The 19899-nt window shown below is 40.5% G+C and overlaps 1 non-coding gene across 1 annotated transcript; it reads left to right on the top strand.

Annotated features, from left to right (window-relative positions):
* Nucleotides 1–11154: 11154 nt before the first annotated feature.
* Trnas-cga (transfer RNA serine (anticodon CGA)) lies at nt 11155–11229 on the top strand. Its single transcript has one exon. It is a non-coding gene; the product is annotated as a tRNA-Ser (tRNA).
* Nucleotides 11230–19899: the final 8670 nt, after the last annotated feature.

Raw genomic sequence — 19899 nt, 5'->3', positions numbered from 1 at the left:
AGACCGCGTGAGACGACGCTTCATCCAGTCCCAAACATGCTCAATTGGGGACAGATCCGGAGATCTTGCTGGCCAGGGTAGTTGACTTAAACCTTCTAGAGCATGTTGGGTGGCACGGGATACATGCGGACGTGCATTGTCCTGTTGGAACAGCAAGTTCCCTTGCCGGTCTAGGAATGGTAGAACAATGGGTTAGATGACGGTTTGGATGTACCGTGCACTATTCAGTGTCCCCTCGACGATCACCAGAGGTGTACGGCCAGTGTAGGAGATCGCTCCCCACACCATGATGCAGGGTGTTGGCCCTGTGTGCCTCGGTCGTATGCAGTCCTGATTGTGGCGCTCACCTGCACGGCGCCAAACACGCATACGACCATCATTGGCACCAAGGCAGAAACGACTCTCATCGCTGAAGACGACACGTCTCCATTCGTCCCTCCATTCACGCCTGTCGCGACACCACTGGACGCGGACTGCACGATGTTGGGGACGTGAGCGGAAGACGGCCTAATGGTGTGCGGGACCGTAGCCCAGCTTCATGGAGACGGTTACGAATGGTCCTCGCCGATACCCCAGGAGCAACAGTGTCCCTAATTTGCTGGAAGTGGTGGTGCGGTTCCCTACGGCACTGCGTAGGATCCTAGGGTCTTGGCGTGCATCCGTGCGTCGCTGTGGTCCGGTCCTATGTCGACGGGCACGTGCACCTTCCGCCGACCACTGGCGACAACATCGATGTATTGTGGAGACCTCAAGCCCCACGTGTTGAGCAATTCGGCGGTACGTCCACCCGGCCTCCCGCATGCCCACTATACGCCCTCGCAAAATGTCCGTCAACTGCACATACGGTTCACGTCCACGCTGTCGCGGCATGCTACCAGTGTTAAAGACTGCGATGGAGCTCCGTATGCCACGGCAAACTGGCTGACACTGACGGCGGCGGTGCACACATGCTGCGCAGCTAGCTCCATTCGACGGCCAACACCGCAGTTCCTGGTGTGTCCGCTATGCCATACGTGTGATCATTGCTTGTACAGCCCTCTCACAGTGTCTGCAGCAAGTACGGTGGCTCTGACACACCAGTGTCAATGTGTTCTTTTTTCCATTTCCAGGAGTGTATTTATAACCCTTTATTCACCTGACCAAAAGTCTTGTTCCTCCTGCCACCAAACTTCACTAATTCCCACTATATCTAACTTTAACCTATCCATTTCCCTTTTTAAATTTTCTAACCTACCTGCCCGATTAAGGGATCTGACATTCCACGCTCCGATCCGTAGAACGCCAGTTTTCTTTCTCCTGATAACGACGTTCTCTTGAGTAGTCCCCACCCGGAGAGCCGAATGGGGGACTATTTTACCTCCGGAATATTTTACCCAAGAGGATGCCATCATCATTTAACCATACAGTAAAGCTGCATGACCTCGGGAAAAATTATGGCTGTAGTTTCCCCTTGCTTTCAGCCGTTCGCAGTACCAGCACAGCAAGGATGATTTGGTTAGTGTTACAAGGCCAGATCAGTCAATCATCCAGACTGTTGCCCCTACAACAACTGAAAAGGCTACTGCCCCTCTTCAGGAACCATACATTTGTCTGGCCTCTCAACAGATACCCCTCTGTTGTGGTTGCACCTACAGTACGGCTATCTGTATCATTGAGGCACGCAAGCCTCCCCACCAACGGCAAGGTCCATGGTTCATGGGGGGACCAGGAATCTTATTATGTCATATACTCTTGTTAAAATTCCAGGTATTTTTTTTAAAATTTCTTTTGCCACTACTTCTTGCTCTTTTTCATCGACAGCCTGTCCATTTTGGAAACTTGCATCCAAGTCTTTCCAGCTGCAAAAATTTTGGTTTTGTGTAGCAATTGATTCATGGTTGGCATGCCTGACAACTTTGTGGTTCAATTTTTTACAAATAGCTGCCTAGTTTTACAAATGATTGTATTTTATGGGCAACTTGAGCCCACAGTAATTTCTCATTTGAAGGACAGAAATGTGACTGAGGTTCACTTGAACTCAAATCACCTGCCAGGAACAATGGACAGAGGTCACCCACTTTTACGTAGGGTTCACTTTATAAAAACATTAAACTGACTATCAATGAAGTTTGTAAAAAGTGTGAAATTTGGAAAAAAAAATCACTTTCCAGCAATTTGCATTCTGTGATGGTCCATGTACAGATGAACGCTGAGGAGTAAATAAAACCTCTGGTAGACAGTATCTGAGCTAACAACTTTATCTGTGCTAAAGACACTACTGCTACCTGTTGGAAAATCATACTGCTAACACTCTCATCAGTAACTCTGCCACCGAAGGCTATGGTCCACCTGCACCCCCTCCCCCTCCACCATGTTATTCCATTGGTGCTTTTACAGTACTTCATTAAGTACTGCAGAGAAAGGTGTGTCCTATTCAGTAGGCTTCATTTTCAATAAGTTGCTGCTAAACGGTTTCTTTGTGGCACATTTGTATTCTTCAAAGACATTCCACGCAGTAGTTGAGAACAGATCTCTGTAAAGTGTCATTTATTCACATAGCCTCATTTTTTCATGCTTTATTAATTCTGTCCTCCCCCCATGAACCATGGACCTTGCTGTTGGTGGGGAGGCTTGCGTGCCCCAACGATACAGATAGCCATACCGTAGGTGCAACCAGAACGGAGGGGTATCTGTTGAGAAGCCAGACAAACGTATGGTTCCTGAAGAGGGGCAGCAGCCTTTTCAGTAGTTGCAGGGGCAACAGTTTGGATGATTGATCTGGCCTTTTAACACTAACCAAAACGGCCTTGCTGTGCTGGTAGTGCGAATGGCTGAAAGCAAGGGGAAACTACAGCTGTAATTTTTCCCGAGGGCATGCAGCTTTACAGTATGTTAAATGGTGATGGCTTCCTCTTCGGTCAAATATTCCGGAGATAAAATAGTCCCCCATTTGGATAACCAGGCGGGGACTACTCAAGAGAACATCATTATCAGCAGAAAGAAAACTAGCGTTCTACGGATCGGAGCGAGGAATGTCAGATCCCTTAATCGGGCAGGTAGGTTAGAAAATTTAAAAATGGAAATGGATAGGTTAAAGTTAGATATAGTAGGAATTAGTGAAGTTTGGTGGCAGGAGGAACAAGACTTCAGGTCAGGTGAATACAGGGTTATAAATACAAAATCAAATAGGGGTAATGCAGGAGTAGCTTTAATAATGAATTTTAAAAAATGGGAGTACGGGTAAGTTACTACAAACAGCATAGTGAACACATTATTGTGGCCAAGATAGACACGAAGCCCATGCCTTCTACAGTAGTACAAGTTCATATGCCAACCAACTCAGCAGATGACGAGGAAATTGAAGAAATGTAAGATGAGATAAATGAAATGATTCAGGTAGTGAAGGGAGACGAAAATTTAATAGTCATGAGTGACTGGAATTCAAGAGTAGAAAAAGGGAGAGAAGCAAACATAGTAGGTGAATACGGACTGGGGGTAAGAGATGAAAGATGAAGCCATCTGGTAGAATTTTTCACAGAGCATAGCTAACACTTGGTTCAAGAATCATAAAAGAAGGTTGTATACATGGAAGAATCCTGGAGATACTAAAAGGTATCAGATAGGTTATATAATGGTAAGACAGAGATTTATGATCCAGGTTTTAAATTGTAAGACATTTCCAGGGGCAGATGTGACTCTGACCACAATTTGTTGGTTATGAACTATAGGTTAAAACTGAAGAAATTGCAAAAAGGTGGGAATTTAAGGAGATGGGACCTGGGTAAAGTGACTAAACCAGAGGTTGTGCAGAGTTTCAGGGAGAGCATAAGGGAACAATTGACAGGAGTGGGGAAAAGAAATACAGTAGAAGAAGAATGGGTAGCCGTGAGGGATGAAGTAGTGAAGGCAGAAGAGGATCAAATAGGTAAAAAGACGAGGGATAGTAGAAATCCTTGGGTAACAGAAGAAATATTGAATTCGATCGATGAAAGTAGGAAATATAAAAATACAGTAAATGAAACAGGCAAAAAGGAATACGAACGTCTCAAAAATGAAATCGACAGGAAGTGCGAAATGGATAAGCAGGCATGACTAGAGCACAAATGTAAGGATGTAGAGGCTTATCTCACTAGGGGTAAGATAGATACTGCCTACAGAAAAATTAGAGAGACCTTTGGAGAAAAGAGAGCCACTTGTATGAATATCAAGAGCTCAGATGGAAACCCAGCTCTAAGCAAAGAAGGGAAAGCAGAAAGGTGGAAGGAGTATATAGAGGGTCTATACAAGGGTGATGTACTTGAGGACAATATTATGGAAATGGAAGAGGTTGTAGATGAAGATACAATGGGAGATACAATACTGCATGAAGAGTTTGACAGAGCACTGATAGACCTGAGTCGAAACAAGGCCCCCAGAGTAGACAACATTCCATTGGAACTACTGACAGCCTTGGGAGAGCCAGTCCTGACAAAACTCTACCATCTGGTGAGAAAGATGTATGAGGCAGGCGAAATACCCTCAGACTTCAAGAAGAATATAATAATTCCAATCCCAAAGAAAGCAGGTGCTGACAGATGTGAAAATTACCGAACTATCAGTTTTATAAGTCACAGCTGCAAATTACTAATGAGAATTATTTACAGACAAATGGAAAAACTGGTAGAAGCCGACCTCTGGGAAGATCAGTTTGGATTCCGTAGAAATGTTGGAACACGTGAGGCAATACTGACCTTATGACTTATCTTAGAAGAAAGATTAAGGAAAGGCAAATCTATGTTTCTAGCGTTTGTAGACTTAGAGAAAGCTTTTGACAATGTTGACTAGAATACTCTCTTTCAAATTCTAAGGGTGGCAGGGGTAAAATACAGAGAGCGAAAGACTATTTACAATTTGTATAGAAACCAGATGGCTGTTATAAGAGTCGAGGGGCATGAAAGGGAAGCAGTGGTTGGGAAGGGAGTGAGACAGGGTTGTAGCCTCTTCCTGATGTTATTCAATCTGTATATTGAGCAAGCAGTAAAGGAAACAAAAGAAAAATTTGGAGTAGGTATTAAAATCCAGGGAGAAGAAATAAAAAATTTGAGGTTCACCGATGACATTGTAATTCTGTCAGAGACATCAAAGGACTAGGAAGAGCAGTTGAACGGAATGGACAGTGTCTTGAAAGGAGGATATAAGATGAACATCAACAAAAGCAAAACGAGAATAATGGAATGTAGTCGAATTAAGTCGGGTGATGCTGAGGGAATTAGATTAGGAAATGAGACACTTAAAGTAGTAAAGGAGTTTTGCTATTTGGGGAGCAAAATAAATGATGATGGTCAATGTAGAGAGGATATAAAATGTAGACTGGCAATGGCAAGGAAAGCGTTTATGAAGAAGAGAAATTTGTTAACATTGAGTATAGATTTAAATGTCAGGAAGTCATTTCTGAAAGTATTTGTATGGAGTGTAGCCATGTATGGAAGTGAAACATGGACGATAAATAGTTTGGACAAGAAGAGAATCGAAGCTTTCGAGCTGTGGTGCTACAGAAGAATGCTGAAGATTAGATGGGTAGATCACATAACTAATGAGAAAGTATTGAATAGGATTGGGGAGAAGAGAAGTTTGTGGCACAACTTGACCAGAAGAAGGGATCGGTTGGTAGGACATGTTCTGAGGCATCAAGGGATCACCAATTTAGTATTTGAGGGCAGCGTGGAGGGTAAAAATCGTAGAGGGAGACCAAGAGATGAATACGCTAAGCAGATTCAGAAGGATGTACGTTGCAGTAGGTACTGGGAGATGAAGAAGCTTGCACAGGATAGAGTATCATGGAGAGCTGCATCAAACTAGTCTTAGGACTGAAGACCATAACAACAACAACAACATTAATTCCGTTGCTTATATATTTTCCCATCACCATTTTATAAAAGCTATGTACTGACTTTTTCCATGCCCAAGTAGTTTTGGCTAACTTAATCCCACAGAACCTGATATGTAGATATTGTAAATGCGAACGTTGCAGGCAGAGGTGTAACTACACTAGGGCACTACCACAGGGCCCTCAAGGACAAAGGCCACCTAAAGAAAGAATAAAATGGAAAGGAAGAGTGGTAAAACATGGCACAAGTGCTACTGATCTTATCAGCTTTCGGAAATCTGTAGAGTAGTTTACATTTTACACAGGATAAGATACAAGTGCGGAAATCTCCTATTCTGAACCTTTGTATAGCCCATCATTGTAATGCTATAGAACTCATAAATATGAATAGAACTTACCAAATTTCTGTGATATAATGTGGTGAATGTAAAAGCAATAGTACATATGCTTGGTAGTGTCCTCTTCATTATCAATGTAATTGAATCAAACAGTATAGAAGATTCTATTACTTTGGAAGGTAAATGTGATTTATAACATCAGGTTTCTGCAATTTCGCACTCTGCTAAGACTAAACCAATAAGAAAACAGTAGCTTCTTACTGCATTTTATGACGTTTACATATTTCAGTTAGATTTCACATACTTTAATGAGGTAAGCTAATCAGAGATAAAACTAGAAGTTGCCTTGTGAATGCCTTGTGATACACCTTGTTTGACCAGTAGTGTTGTTGCTGAGATGGTGCTAGTGGTAAATGTGAAGGCTGATTTTATACAGCTCTCCACACTAGTTTATCCTGTGCATAGCTACTGAAACCAATATCCATTTGAATCTGCTTACCACAGTCAAACTTTGGTATCCCTCTAAAAGTCTTACCCCCCCCCCCCCCCCCCCCCACATTTATTTCCACTACTAAACTGACAAATTCTTGTTTAATCAGCATGTGTTTTATCTGGTGATATCTTACTTTAGTGAAGATATGTCCTATCAAGTGATCACTTTCCATAGTGAAGATGTGTCTCATCAAGTGGTCCCTTTCTTTAGTGAAGTTGGGTCATAAATTTCTCTTTCCCCGAGTTTGTTTAGTAGTTCAATATTTTTCTGCAGCACCACAGCTCAAAGGCATCTATTTGTAAAAAAGTGACTTGTTCCATGTCCTTGTGTATCCAACACAGTGAACCTATGGAACACTAAATAAATCAGATCAAATATTTTCTTGTCTGAACTGTTTATCACCTGCATTTATTTCCACACAAGGCTATACTCCAGACAAATGCCATAAGACAAAAATTCTTAACAGATTTTTATCTGATGTTGACAAATGTCTCTTTTTGAAATGCTTTTCTTGCTGTTGCCAGTCTGCATTTCATATCTGCTCTATTTCTGTCCTCATCAGTTGTTTTGCTGTCCCAGTAGGAAACATGATTGACTAATTTTAGTGTCTTATTTCCTAGCCTCATTCCACCAGCATTGTCTGATTTACTTTGACTATATTCCATTACCCTTGTTTCATTTTTTTAAATTATTTATTTATTCATTGTTGAAAAATATACACCATACGAATGTCGTCCTCCCCCCATGAACCACGGACCTTGCCGTTGGTGGGGAGGCTTGCGTGCCTCAGCGATACAGATAGCCGTACCATAGGTGCAACCACAACGGAGGGGTATCTGTTGAGAGGCCAGACAAACGTGTGGTTCCTGAAGAGGGGCAGCAGCCTTTTCAGTAGTTGCAAGGGCAACAGTCTGGATGATTGACCGATCTGGCCTTGTAACAATAACCAAAACGGCCTTGCTGTGCTGGTACTGCAAACGGCTGAAAGCAAGGGGAAACTACGGCCGTAATTTTTCCCGAGGGCATGCAGCTTTACTGTATGATTAAATGATGATGGCGTCCTCTTGGGTAAAATATTCCGGAGGTAAAACAGTCCCCCATTCGTATCTCCAGGTGGGGACTACTCAAGAGGATGCTGTTACCAGGAGAAAGAAAACTGGTGTTCTACGGATTGGAGCGTGGAATGTCAGATCCCTTAATTGGGCAGGTAGGTTAGAAAATTTAAAAAGGGAAATGGATAGGTTAAAGTTAGATATAGTGGGAATTAGTGAAGTTCGGTGGCAGGAGGAACAAGACTTCTGGTCAGGTGACTACAGGGTTATAAACACAAAATCAAATAGGGTAATGCAGGAGTAGCTTTAATAATGAATAGGAAAATAGGAATGCGGGCAAGCTACTACAAACAGCATAGTGAACGCATTATTGAGGCAAAGATAGATACGAAGCCCACACCTACTACAGTAGTACAAGTATATATGCCAACTAGCTCTGCAGATGACAAAGAAATTGAAGAAATGTATGATGAAATAAAAGAAATTATTCAGATAGTGAAGGGAGACGAAAATTTAATAGTCATGGGTGACTGGAATTGGAGTGTAGGAAAAGGGAGAGAAGGAAACGTAGTAGGTGGATATGGATTGGGGCTAAGAAATGAAAGAGGAAGCCGCCTGGTAGAATTTTGCACAGAGCATAACTTAATCATAGCTAACACTTGTTTTCAGAGTCATGAAAGGAGGTTGTATACATGGAAGAACACTGGAGATACTAAAAGGTATAAGATAGATTAAATAATGGTAAGACAGAGATTTAGGAACCAGGTTTTAAATTGTAAGACATTTCCAGGAGCAGATGTGGACTCTGACCACAATCTATTGGTTATGACCTGTAGATTAAAACTGAAGAAACTGCAAAAAGGTGGGAATTTAAGGAGATGGGACCTGGATAAACTGACTAAACCAGAGGTTGTACAGAGTTTCAGGGAGAGCATAAGGGAACAATTGACAGGAATGGGGTAAAGAAATACAATAGAAGAAGAATGGGTAGCTTTGAGGGATGAAGTAGTGAAGGCAGCAGAGGATCAAGTAGGTAAAAAGACGAGGGCCAGTAGAAATCCTTGGGTGACAGAAGAAATATTGAATTTAATTGATGAAAGGAGAAAATATATAAATGCAGTAAATGATGGAGGCAAAAAGGAATACAAACGTCTCAAAAATGAGATCGACAGGAAGTGCGAAATGGATAAGCAGGGATGGCTTGAGGACAAATGTAAGTATGTAGAGGCTTATCTCACGAGGGGTAAGATAGATACTGCCTAAAGGAAAATTAAAGAGATCTTTGGAGATAAGAGAACCACTTGTATGAACATCAAGAGCTCAGATAGAAACCCAGCTCTAAGCAAAGAAGATAAAGCAGAAAGGTGGAAGGAGTATATAGAGGGTCTATACAAGGGCGATGTACTTGAGGACAATATTATGGAATTGGAAGAGGATGTAGATGAAGATGAAATGGGAGATACGATACTGCGTGTAGAGTTTGACAGAGCACTGAAAGACCTGAGTCGAAACAAGGCCCCCAGAGTAGACAACATTCCATTGGAGCTACTGACGGCCTTGGGAGAGCCAGTCCTTACAAAACTCTACCATCTGGTGTGAGCAAGATGTATGAGACAGGCGAAATACTCTCAGACTTCAAGAAGAATATAATAATTCCAATCCCAAAGAAAGCAGGTGTTGACAGATGTGAAAACTACCGAACTATCAGTTTTATAAGTCACAGCTGCAAAATATTAACACGAATTCTTTAGAGACGAATGGAAAAACTAGTAGAAGCCGACCTCGGGGAAGATCAGTTTGGATTCCGTAGAAATGTTGGAACACGTGAGGCAATACTGACCCTATGACTTATCTTAGAAGAAAGATTAAGGAAAGGTAAACCTACGTTTCTAGCATTTGTAGACTTAGACAAAGCTTTTGAAAATGTTGACTGGAACACTCTCCTTCAAATTCTGAAGGAGGCAGGGGTAAAATACAGGGAGCGAAAAGCTATTTACAATTTGTACAGAAACCAGATGGCTGTTATAAGAGTCGAGGGGCATGAAAGGGAAGCAGTGGTTGGGAAGGGAGTGAGACAGGGTTGTAGTCTCTCCCCAATGTTATTCAATCTGTATATTGAGCAAACAGTAAAGGAAACAAAAAGAAAAATTTGGAGTAGGTATTAAAATCCAGGGAGAAGAAATAAAAAATTTGAGGTTCACCGATGACATTGTAATTCTGTCAGAGACAGCAAAGGACTAGGAAGAGCAGTTGAACGGAATGGACAGTGTCATGAAGGGAGGATATAAGATGAACATCAACAAAAGCAAAACAAGGATAATGGAATATAGTCGAGTTAAGTAGGGCGATGCTGAGGGAATTAGATTCGGGAATGAGACACTTAAAGTAGTAAAGGAGTTTTGCTATTTGGGGAGCAAAATTACTGATGATGGTCGAAGTAGAGAGGATATAAAATGTAGTCTGACTATGACTAGGAAAGCGTTTCTGAAGAAGAGAAATTTGTTAACATCGAGTTTAGATTTAAGTGTCAGAGGGACGTTCCTGAAAGTATTTGTTTGGAGTGTAGCCATGAATTGAAGTGAAACATGGACGATAAATAGTTTGGACAAGAAGAGAATAGAAGCTTTCGAAATGTGGTGCTATAGAAGAATGCTGAAGATTAGATGGGTAGATCACATAACTAATGAGGAAGTATTGAATAGGATTGGGGAGAAGAGAAGTTTGTGGCACACAACTTGATCAGAAGAAGGGATCGGTTGGTAGGATATGTTCTGAGGCATCAAGGGGTCACCAATTTAGTATTGGAGGGCACCGTGGAGGGTAAAAATCGTAGAGGGAGACCAAGAGATGAATACAGGAAGCAGATTCAGAAGGACGTAGGTTGCAGTAGGTACTGGGAGATGAAGAAGCTTGCACAGGATAGAGTAGCATGGAAAGCTGCATCAAACCAGTCTCAGGACTGAAAACCACAACAACAACAACAACAACAACAACAAGGATGTCGTGAAATGTTTCTGCAATATTTGTTGTCAAAATAAACATACCTCTTACAGTGAAACTTCCTGGCAGATTAAAACTGTGCACCGGGCCGAGACTCAAACTTGGGACCTTTGCCTTTCGTGGGCAAGTGCTCTACCAAGTGCTGGTAGAGCACTGGCCCGCAAAAGGCAAAGGTCCCAAGTTCGAGTCTCGGTCGGGTACACAGTTTTAATCTGCCAGGTAGTTTCATATCAGCGCACACTCCACTGCAGAGTAAAAATCTCATTCTGGAAACATCCCCCAGGCTGTGGCTAAGCCATGTCTCCGCAATATCCTTTCTTTCAGGAGTGCTAGTTCTGCAAGGTTCGCAGGAGAGCTTCTGTAAAGTTTGGAAGGTAGGAGACGGATACTGGCAGAAGTAAAGCTGTGAGTACCGGGCATGAGTCGTGCTTCGGTAGCTCAGATGGTAGAGCACTTGCCCTCGAAAGGCAAAGGTCCCGAGTTCGAGTCTCGGTCGGGCACACAGTTTTAATCTGCCAGGAAGTTTCATATCAGCGCACACTCCGCTGCAGAGTGAAAATCTCATTCTGGATACCTCTTACAGTATTTATAACTCCTATATTTAGGCCTACTTTTTGAATCATGTTGCAAATTGTTACATTAAGTTACTATGGCTATTCATTTACAGTGTAATAGCTATTATTTAGTAAATTTTTTTAGTCTTTGGCTAAAGGTGTGGGGATCATTCACATCTTTTATTTCTGGTGGCAGTCTAGTGTACTTTTTTGTGGTATTATACACTATTTTGAGTGTTTGACTTTTTTCTTCTGTTTAGATGTAACATTGTCTATATTTGGGCCCATGGTTATATATTGCATTGTTTGTGGTGTACAGATTAAGATTTTTTCTTATATACCTTACGTTATGATAGATGTATTCACAAGGAACTGCCAGAATTTCTAGCTTTTTGAATAACTCCATGCTCTGTTATTACTATTCATTCCTACTTATACATCTGCATCTTAAAAATAGTCTATATGTTGACAACACTTATTCTCCAAAACACTATCTCACAACTGAGGATTGAATAAATGTATCCAAAGTAAACTACTTTGAGGCATGATATACTTCACACTGGTGCAAGGATTCACAGGGCTTAACACCTGAAGATAGCCTCTTTGGCAAAATCCTGAGACGTTCTGTCAAATTCAATTGAGAGAGTACATTCATCCCAAAGAATTTGATATCACTTCCGCAATCTGGTATATCTTTGTTTACTTTCAGTTCAGTGTCATTAGATTTTTTATTTTGTCAGAAGTTTATACAGTTTATCTTTTTCACATTTGAACTTACTCTATTCTTTAAGGACCAGTTGGGGATGTCTCTGAGAGCTTCATTGGATTTTTCTGTTAACTGTGTTAAATTTTTGTCTGTAATCACTATGATGCTCTCACCAGCAAATACAATAGTATTTTTCTCCGTAACTTACACTCTGTGGGAATCATTTATATGTACAGCGAAAAGTAGTGTGTACAATACACTTCCTTGGGGGCTGTCTGTATTAATATATTTCAGATCTGATAAGTGTTTTACTACTTGTCTTTTATAAATATATGAGATCCCAACTCAAACAATGGAAACTCCAGGTAGGAACATCAACAATGTAGGAAAAGACAGATTGCTACTTACTGTAAGGAATTACATCAAGTTGCAGACAGGCACAATTAAGACACTTACATATAGCTTTCGGCCACAGCCTTCATCAGTAAAAGAGACACACACACACACCATTAACGCGCACACGAATGCCACCTCCATCTACTGCTGTTGGCTGTTGCTGAAGTAAGTGTCTTTTAATTGTGCCTGTCTGCAACTTGATGTTTCTTCTTTACAGTAAGTAGCAATCTGTCTTTTCCTATATTGTTGAGATTTCAGCTCTTTGTACCTGGTATGACAATTCCCCTTATTACTAATAGTTCTAATTTGTGTAATAAAATTCTGTGGTCAGCTATGCCAAATGCTTCTGATAGATCCAAAAAATGCCTGTTGCATTCTCACCCTTGTCTAGTTCTTTGAGTACAACTTAAGTAAACTGTGTTAAAGCTGTGTACCTCTTGTGGGCATGAAGCTGAATTGTTTATTGCAGAGAAGGTTATCTTCATTTAGGTATTTCATTAGCCTACTTTTTGTTATGGTTGCTATTGTTTTGGAAAAGTAAGATAACAAAGAAATTTGTCTGCAGTTTTCTACATTTTCTGTATCATCAGTTTTTAGTATTAGTACTGCTCTTGCTTGTTTCAAGTATTCAGGAAAGCATTCAGATATGAAACATTTATTAATGTTAATGGGTTTTTATGTTGTTTATATATTTCTTCGGGCATTGATTGGAATCTCACTTAACCTGTGGTTTTTTATTGTTTAACTGGTGTAAACCTGTGCCACCTCTTTCTCTTTCATTGGAAGGAGCACCACTGAGTTTGGTGGCTGGTTTTAGTGGTGTAGAACATATGTGTCTGGAAATTTCTCTTGCAGTTTCTTAGCAATGCTGTTGAAGTACTCATTCATGAAGTTTCCTAGTCCCTTTGGGATGCTGCATTGAACCTCTCTGCCTTTAATCAGCATTTCTGGACGTTTTTTATTCAACATTTGTTGTCTCCTTTGTGATTATGTTCCACACTGATTTGCTTTTGTTATCTGCTTTAATTAATGTTGTACCTGTTTGTAAGTTTTTTTGCAGCTACAAGTTCTCCTGTAATTTTTGTAACATTCGGAAAAGGCTATGTATATTTTTAAGCCCCAGTGGAATGCAGTATCTTGGGAAATGCTTCCACAAATTTTAGTTTAAATATCGCCAAGAACTGATCAAACATTTTGTTTAATTTTGTTTCTGCATACACTTCCTCCTCCAACATTTCATGTTGTAACTGGGATGAGAACTAACATATATTTGATTCTGAGAAGATCCTTCTGTATGCATTCAATTTATTAGACTTTTCTGCATAAACATTTGCTTGTAATATGTGACAGAGATGATCTGATAGGCCTAGATTTTGAACAAATAATTGGCAGTGCTTTCTTTCTCTGTCTATTACTACATGTTCTATTAATTAGGAAGATTGTTTGGTGACTCTTGTTGAACAATATGAGTGATGTTATGCCATATTTGCAGAGAATATTTTAAGTAGAGTATGTACTATTAACATCACCCAATTTCTTCGTGTTGATATTTAAACCCCACCTGTCATTTTTGGACTAGATACCACATCTGAGCTCTGATTGAATTTTGAGAAAAAACTATCCATATTCCCACTGGAGCATCTTCACAAACAAAATGCAATTAATTTGTTTGATGTGCTGTTTCCTGTTATTTCAGCTGCTGATAATTCAAAATGTTTGTCTTGACTTAACGCTGGGAGGCCTTTCCTAACTTTAAATGTTTGTCAAGGAACAGGCCAGGTCATATGATGATAATGCAAAATATGTAGTTCCATTTTCCTTACAGCAATGTTCAATGATACATTCAGCGGTACTCTCTAGTGTTTGCAGTTCTAACTCTAGTTACTGAACTATATTCTTTATGGATTGTATATTTTGATGAAATAATTTTAAGCATTTTGTTCTGTTTTTCATAGTGGTTTCCTCCTCTTCATGGCTGATATTAAAAAATGCTTCAGATGGGATGGAGGCATTATTTTTCATCTGCTTGTTAATTACACATTTCACTTGTAGTTGTCTCCTCCTCTTCTGCTGGTGGTGTTTTTGTGTCTTCTACACTTGTTGTTGTTACTGCTGTGCTTGCAATTGTTTCCACTTCTTCAGTTGGTGATATTTCAATGTCTTCTACTGCTGTCTTTGTTGCTGTGAGTGCAAATGGGCATGCAGTGATAATTTCCTCATCTTCTGGATCAGCTGGTAAAGTAGGATTTTGCAGGCCTATGGTGGCCTTAGCTATGTATGATGCTTTGCATGCCCTTTTTTCTGATGGCAGTGCAGCGGTGTTACGGCTCTCATTTCTATGATGAAAACTTTCTGGAAATTAATTCTCTGGCTGAGTAATGACTTGCGCATATTATCCAGATGCATGCCATATGCCATGAAGTGCTGCTTTCTTTCCAGATCATCTATGCTGAGAAGCAATTGAATTGGACTGTCAGATCTCTCTGTACATCATTTTGGCAGAAATCATATGACTAAAAATAGTGAGCACATAATGTATTGCAGATTGATAGTATGCTGTGTGTTTTGCGAAATGACTAAGAAGTGTTTATGCTATCTACTGAAGTGAAGTTGGATAATGTTGATGAATTACTGAAATGTTTGCTCTTGGTCTGACATATTTGTGGTATGTAAATTTTGAATGGTAACCTTATTGTAATGACATAGTATTGAAATGAGAGAAGTAACTAGAATGATTCATACGAAACAGTGAATATAATGATGTAGCCAACTGTAAATAATAAACATAAAAGGATAACTTTAGAAACTGTCTTATGTACTTTTCACATAACTGAAAACATATGAAAAAGAGAAATTGCTATTGTAGGATAAATACCAATAATAATTCATGGTTAACATATAATGAATATCAGTACTATGAAAAAGGCACTTAGAATATTATATAACACTCTGGGATTATTTAAGACTCTACTTTAGTGTAAGAATATTATATGCTTTGTATCTTATGTCCTTTTTGTATAAGTTAGAAAATGAGTTAATTCCTTTGAATGTGTGGTTTCTGTGAACATGTAACACTAATTATGTCCCTGTGAATCACAATTTGTTGTAATTAGGTACAACACGGCCATAGACTGAACACAACTTTATTCCACGGATGTGTTAACCACTTGAACACAGTAGTTAAGTAACATTCAACATGAACCAATTATGTGCACAAAGAGCTGTAGCAATACATATAGAGAGCTGAGGCATGTATGTTCATTTGAAAGTATGTACACACATCACTGCATTCCTTCTCTCTTTGGGAGACCACAGATTCTTGAAACATCCATGCTGTCCTCCCCATCTGCTTGGCCCTGGCTAAGGTCGTGTACTGCAACGGAAGGGTATGGTCTGAAGTGATCTGGATGCAGACACATTCTATACTGACCTTCTCATGTCAAACCATATGGCAACACCAGCGATGCTGGGGCTGTTTCCATATCAACCTCAGACATCAGCTCTGGTGATCATTCTCATGAGTGATCATTCTCATGATGCTGATGATATTGGTATCAGCAGCTGCTCAGAAATGGGTGATGGAATCCCGTACAGTGGAGTCAGAAGCAATAGAGGAACTGCCAATTTGGTCATGGACGACGACTGCTCTTCCCCACACAGGAGTAGAGAACGATCAACAGCAGGTGATGTGATGCCCATTACAGACAGGCTCTGAGGCAATGGTGTGACATCGGGGAGCACCCAGCCATCCATGTGAAGGAGAAGCTGATCATGGTGCTCCGAGCAGAGGCCATTCACAAAATGGAATCTGAAGCCACAGCCTTCGTGATCCATGTGCTAGCCATATGAAAACCATCAACTGTCTGCTGTGCAGTAACATCGATGTGGAAACAAAGCAATTCCTCTTAATCAAATCCTGGGTCTGGACCGGCTGGCAGGCAGAACAAAGGATCAACATTTGTGTGTTGGTTTGTAGGACAGAAATGAATGTTTTAGTTGTAACGTTAAAGGGAAAGAGCCCAACATTGCATGTGATGTGCCACTTTATCTGGTAATGATGCAGAAGGACTAAGCAAGGAAGCCAATGGTTTGTAATTGGTAACCAGGTGGAATTTGGCGCCATAGAGAAAAACATGAAATTTCATCACAGCATACACAATGGCCAAAGAGCTTCCATTACTATCTGAGAGTCCCTAATTTGAGCAGGAGTCAGCATTTTTTAAGCATAAGCATTAGGCTCCTTGGAGCCATTGATAATCATAAAAGACATGTATATACTGTTCATGATTTTGCCTGTGTGTAACAGCTGTTACTGTGCAGCCCAGGTGGTGGTGCACCACATAAGTTTGCACACTGGTTTGTGAAATGCTTGTGCAGTTTACATCAACAACAGTGGCAGCACGAGTACCAGCTGAAACACCACCGCCCACTGGGGACATCAGCTTAACGGTGGATTTGGCGTGTGACGACAATGATTGCAGAAACAGCAGATGCATTGGCAACAATGGCGTCTGTATGTGAGTAGTAACAAGAAAAGTAGCAACAGTGCCATGAAACGTCATTCAAACAGCGTGTGACTTTTTTGTGCCACATGTTTTCTGTTTACAGCCAAATAGACTAGAAACTGACTATATTTTAGAAACAAACAGGTGATTTTTGCTCCCAGCACCCACACTGTAGGATGCGCGCTTTGTGCCTCTCTGATTGAGCTGTCTCTATAACTCGTGAAAGTGTGGATAATTGAGAAAACTGCTTGGTCTCTGCTGGCAGCAGCTGCTGCCAGCCCTTGTAGCAACAAATCACAAAAAATAGTAATCATGGTTATTTCAGAAGGAAAACAGAATGACACCACACTGAGTGGCAGAAAGACAGTTCTATAAAATGAACTACCTCTGCTGAAATGGCATCGTTCGTGACACTTTCAGATTCATCAACTGCAGAGAAGATCGCCATAGTCAACAATATTCTTACAGAGCTTCAAAACAAACTGAGACGTGAAAGAACCTTCGCAGTTATACCAGCAACAGTAAAAAACAAAATTTGCGCACCCGCAATCACTCAGACAAAATTAGAAAGGCAGAATGGGGAGTTAAGTAACAAAAATGAGCATTTATATAAAGAATTAGCTAACACCAATGCACCAGATGCACTGGAATGAATTCATTGTCTGGAATCAGAAATAACCAGTCTCAAATCAGAAAATCAAAGATTGAGAACTGAAAGAAAGTCAACACCACTGTCCTTTGTGGCAGGTGTGGCCACTGGCTCAGTTTCAAAACTGAAGATCAAAGTAGGAGAACACATAGAGCAATCCAAACCAAAAAAGTCGAGTGTTGTCTTCTTCAAATTGGAAAACAATACAGACGACAAGATAATACATGAAACAAGCACTGAAACAATCAGTCCCAGACAAGACAAAGTAAAAATAAAAGCAATGAGATCCACAGCAAACAGTCAGCTTAGAAACAGAAACACAAGCACATAAAAGGAAAATCATAGAAAAGACAGCCCAACTATAAGATATTAGATGTGAAGAGCTGAGAAAATTCTGACCTTTCCTTGCAGTATATCAGGTCGCAACTACTCTAACTGAGCAGGACTTCCAGGAAGAACTATGTGAGATCACATCAATAAGGAAGAGTTTTATGAGGAAGTCAAAATAAAGTTCAAAACAGGCCCAAAAGGTAAATGAACAGTTAATAACGTCATAGAAGCTACTCCAAAGATTCGTTTTCCACTGCTGCAAAGGGAAAGAGTTTATATTCAGTTTGAGTCATGGTACATCAAAGATTTGTTGGCTGTTCAGAAATGCTTTAATTGCTGGCACCTATGTCACCCACCAAAATGTTGTGATAAAAAACCAGGCTGTGGAAGACGTATGAAGTCAGGCAACAAGAAGTCAGAATGTTGAGAGGAAGCCACAGTTGGATGTATACCATGATAATATAGAAACAGAACATATGATAAGACAGTGGGCCTGACTGCTCTGCCTACAAATAGAGTGCACGAGAGGCAAATAGAGCGCACTGAATATGACACTGCCAACAATGTTCACTAACACGGAGTACAACTACAGTGGCCAGACACTAAAGCCCTCCTTAAATACAAGTATAGATATGCAAAGAAACAATACAAGCAGACGCAAACCTAAGTCTCCATCAACTAAAACAAGAGACTAGTGACGTGCACTCCCTTGGTAACAACATGTAGGTATAGAATGGATCTAGAAATAAACAGTCTTATATAATTGCAAATGTGTGACACAATACAGCAAACATATTTTAAGATCACTAATTACATAGATGATGTGTGTGCAGGGAACCTTTGACTACCAAGTAGGAAGGCAGATAAAACATGAAATGTTCCAGTGGGCAATCTTCCAGACCAGACCTGCTATGAGTGGAAGAACTGTAAGAGGATGTTTAATACCAATGTACCATGGAATGTAACAAAACAAGCAGAAAACAAACACAAAGTGATACCATAGGTTTAAACATAGATTTTATAAATTTTTTAAGGACATCGTCAGGGTGCATGGACATGTTTATTATGACCCTAAAGGGACAACAGCCAAGTGCTATGCCTTTACTAGTTACCCCCCACAGTGAACATCTTGCAATTTAACTGCTATGGGAGCACTTTGGTTGGAGTGGGACTGGGTAGACTTCTGAACAAAGTACAGGCAGATATAATCTGTCTACAAGAGCCATATATGGAAGGTGAGAGATTCCAGGCCTTCCCAAACATCTTATAACAATTACCAGGACCCAAAATAACAATGACAATGACGACGACAATGATGATGTTTGGTTTATGCGGCACTCAACTGTGTGGTCACCAGTGCCCATACAAAGTAGCAATTTTTACACAATCCAATCTAGATACTATCATGAATGATGATGATGATGATGATAATGATGATGATGATGATAACACAAACACCCAGTCCCCGGGAAGAGAATATAGCCAACCTGGCCAGGAATTGAACCCGGGACTCCGTGATCCAGAGGCACCAATGCTAGGGACCCAAAATGCCAAGGCTGCAATTGTAATAGTGAACATAAATTACACAGTCACAAAAATAACACAACTTTGACCTGAATGTGTAGCTGTAGCTGGAATTACACAAGGACAAGAACAATGGAGTATCACATCCACAAATGAACAGTATTCATATGACAAAGAGCCTTTTGCTGACCAAATGAGAGATATAGCACAATTTTCTAGAGACAAAAGATTACTCACACATAGTGATGTCAGTGCACGGTTCACTCTATAGCACGCACATAGAACAAACAATAGGTGACAAATCATAGTTGACACAAAAAATGAATGCAGCCCCTTTGTTCTAAAGAAAGCAGGACACACATCTGCATGCTGCAACAATTCTGGAGGATCCAGCAATATTGACATCTCACTAACAAATGTGAAATCCATAATATACATCAACAAGTGGTAAGTACTAGAAAATGCCACACACAGTGACCAAAATGCCATACTCATCCGCACAGACAC

This window comes from Schistocerca gregaria, chromosome 7 (genome assembly GCF_023897955.1).
Source record: "Schistocerca gregaria isolate iqSchGreg1 chromosome 7, iqSchGreg1.2, whole genome shotgun sequence".
NCBI lineage: Eukaryota > Metazoa > Arthropoda > Insecta > Orthoptera > Acrididae > Schistocerca > Schistocerca gregaria.
Note: the sequence above shows the minus strand (reverse complement) of the source record. Positions and strands in the feature narration are given on the sequence as shown.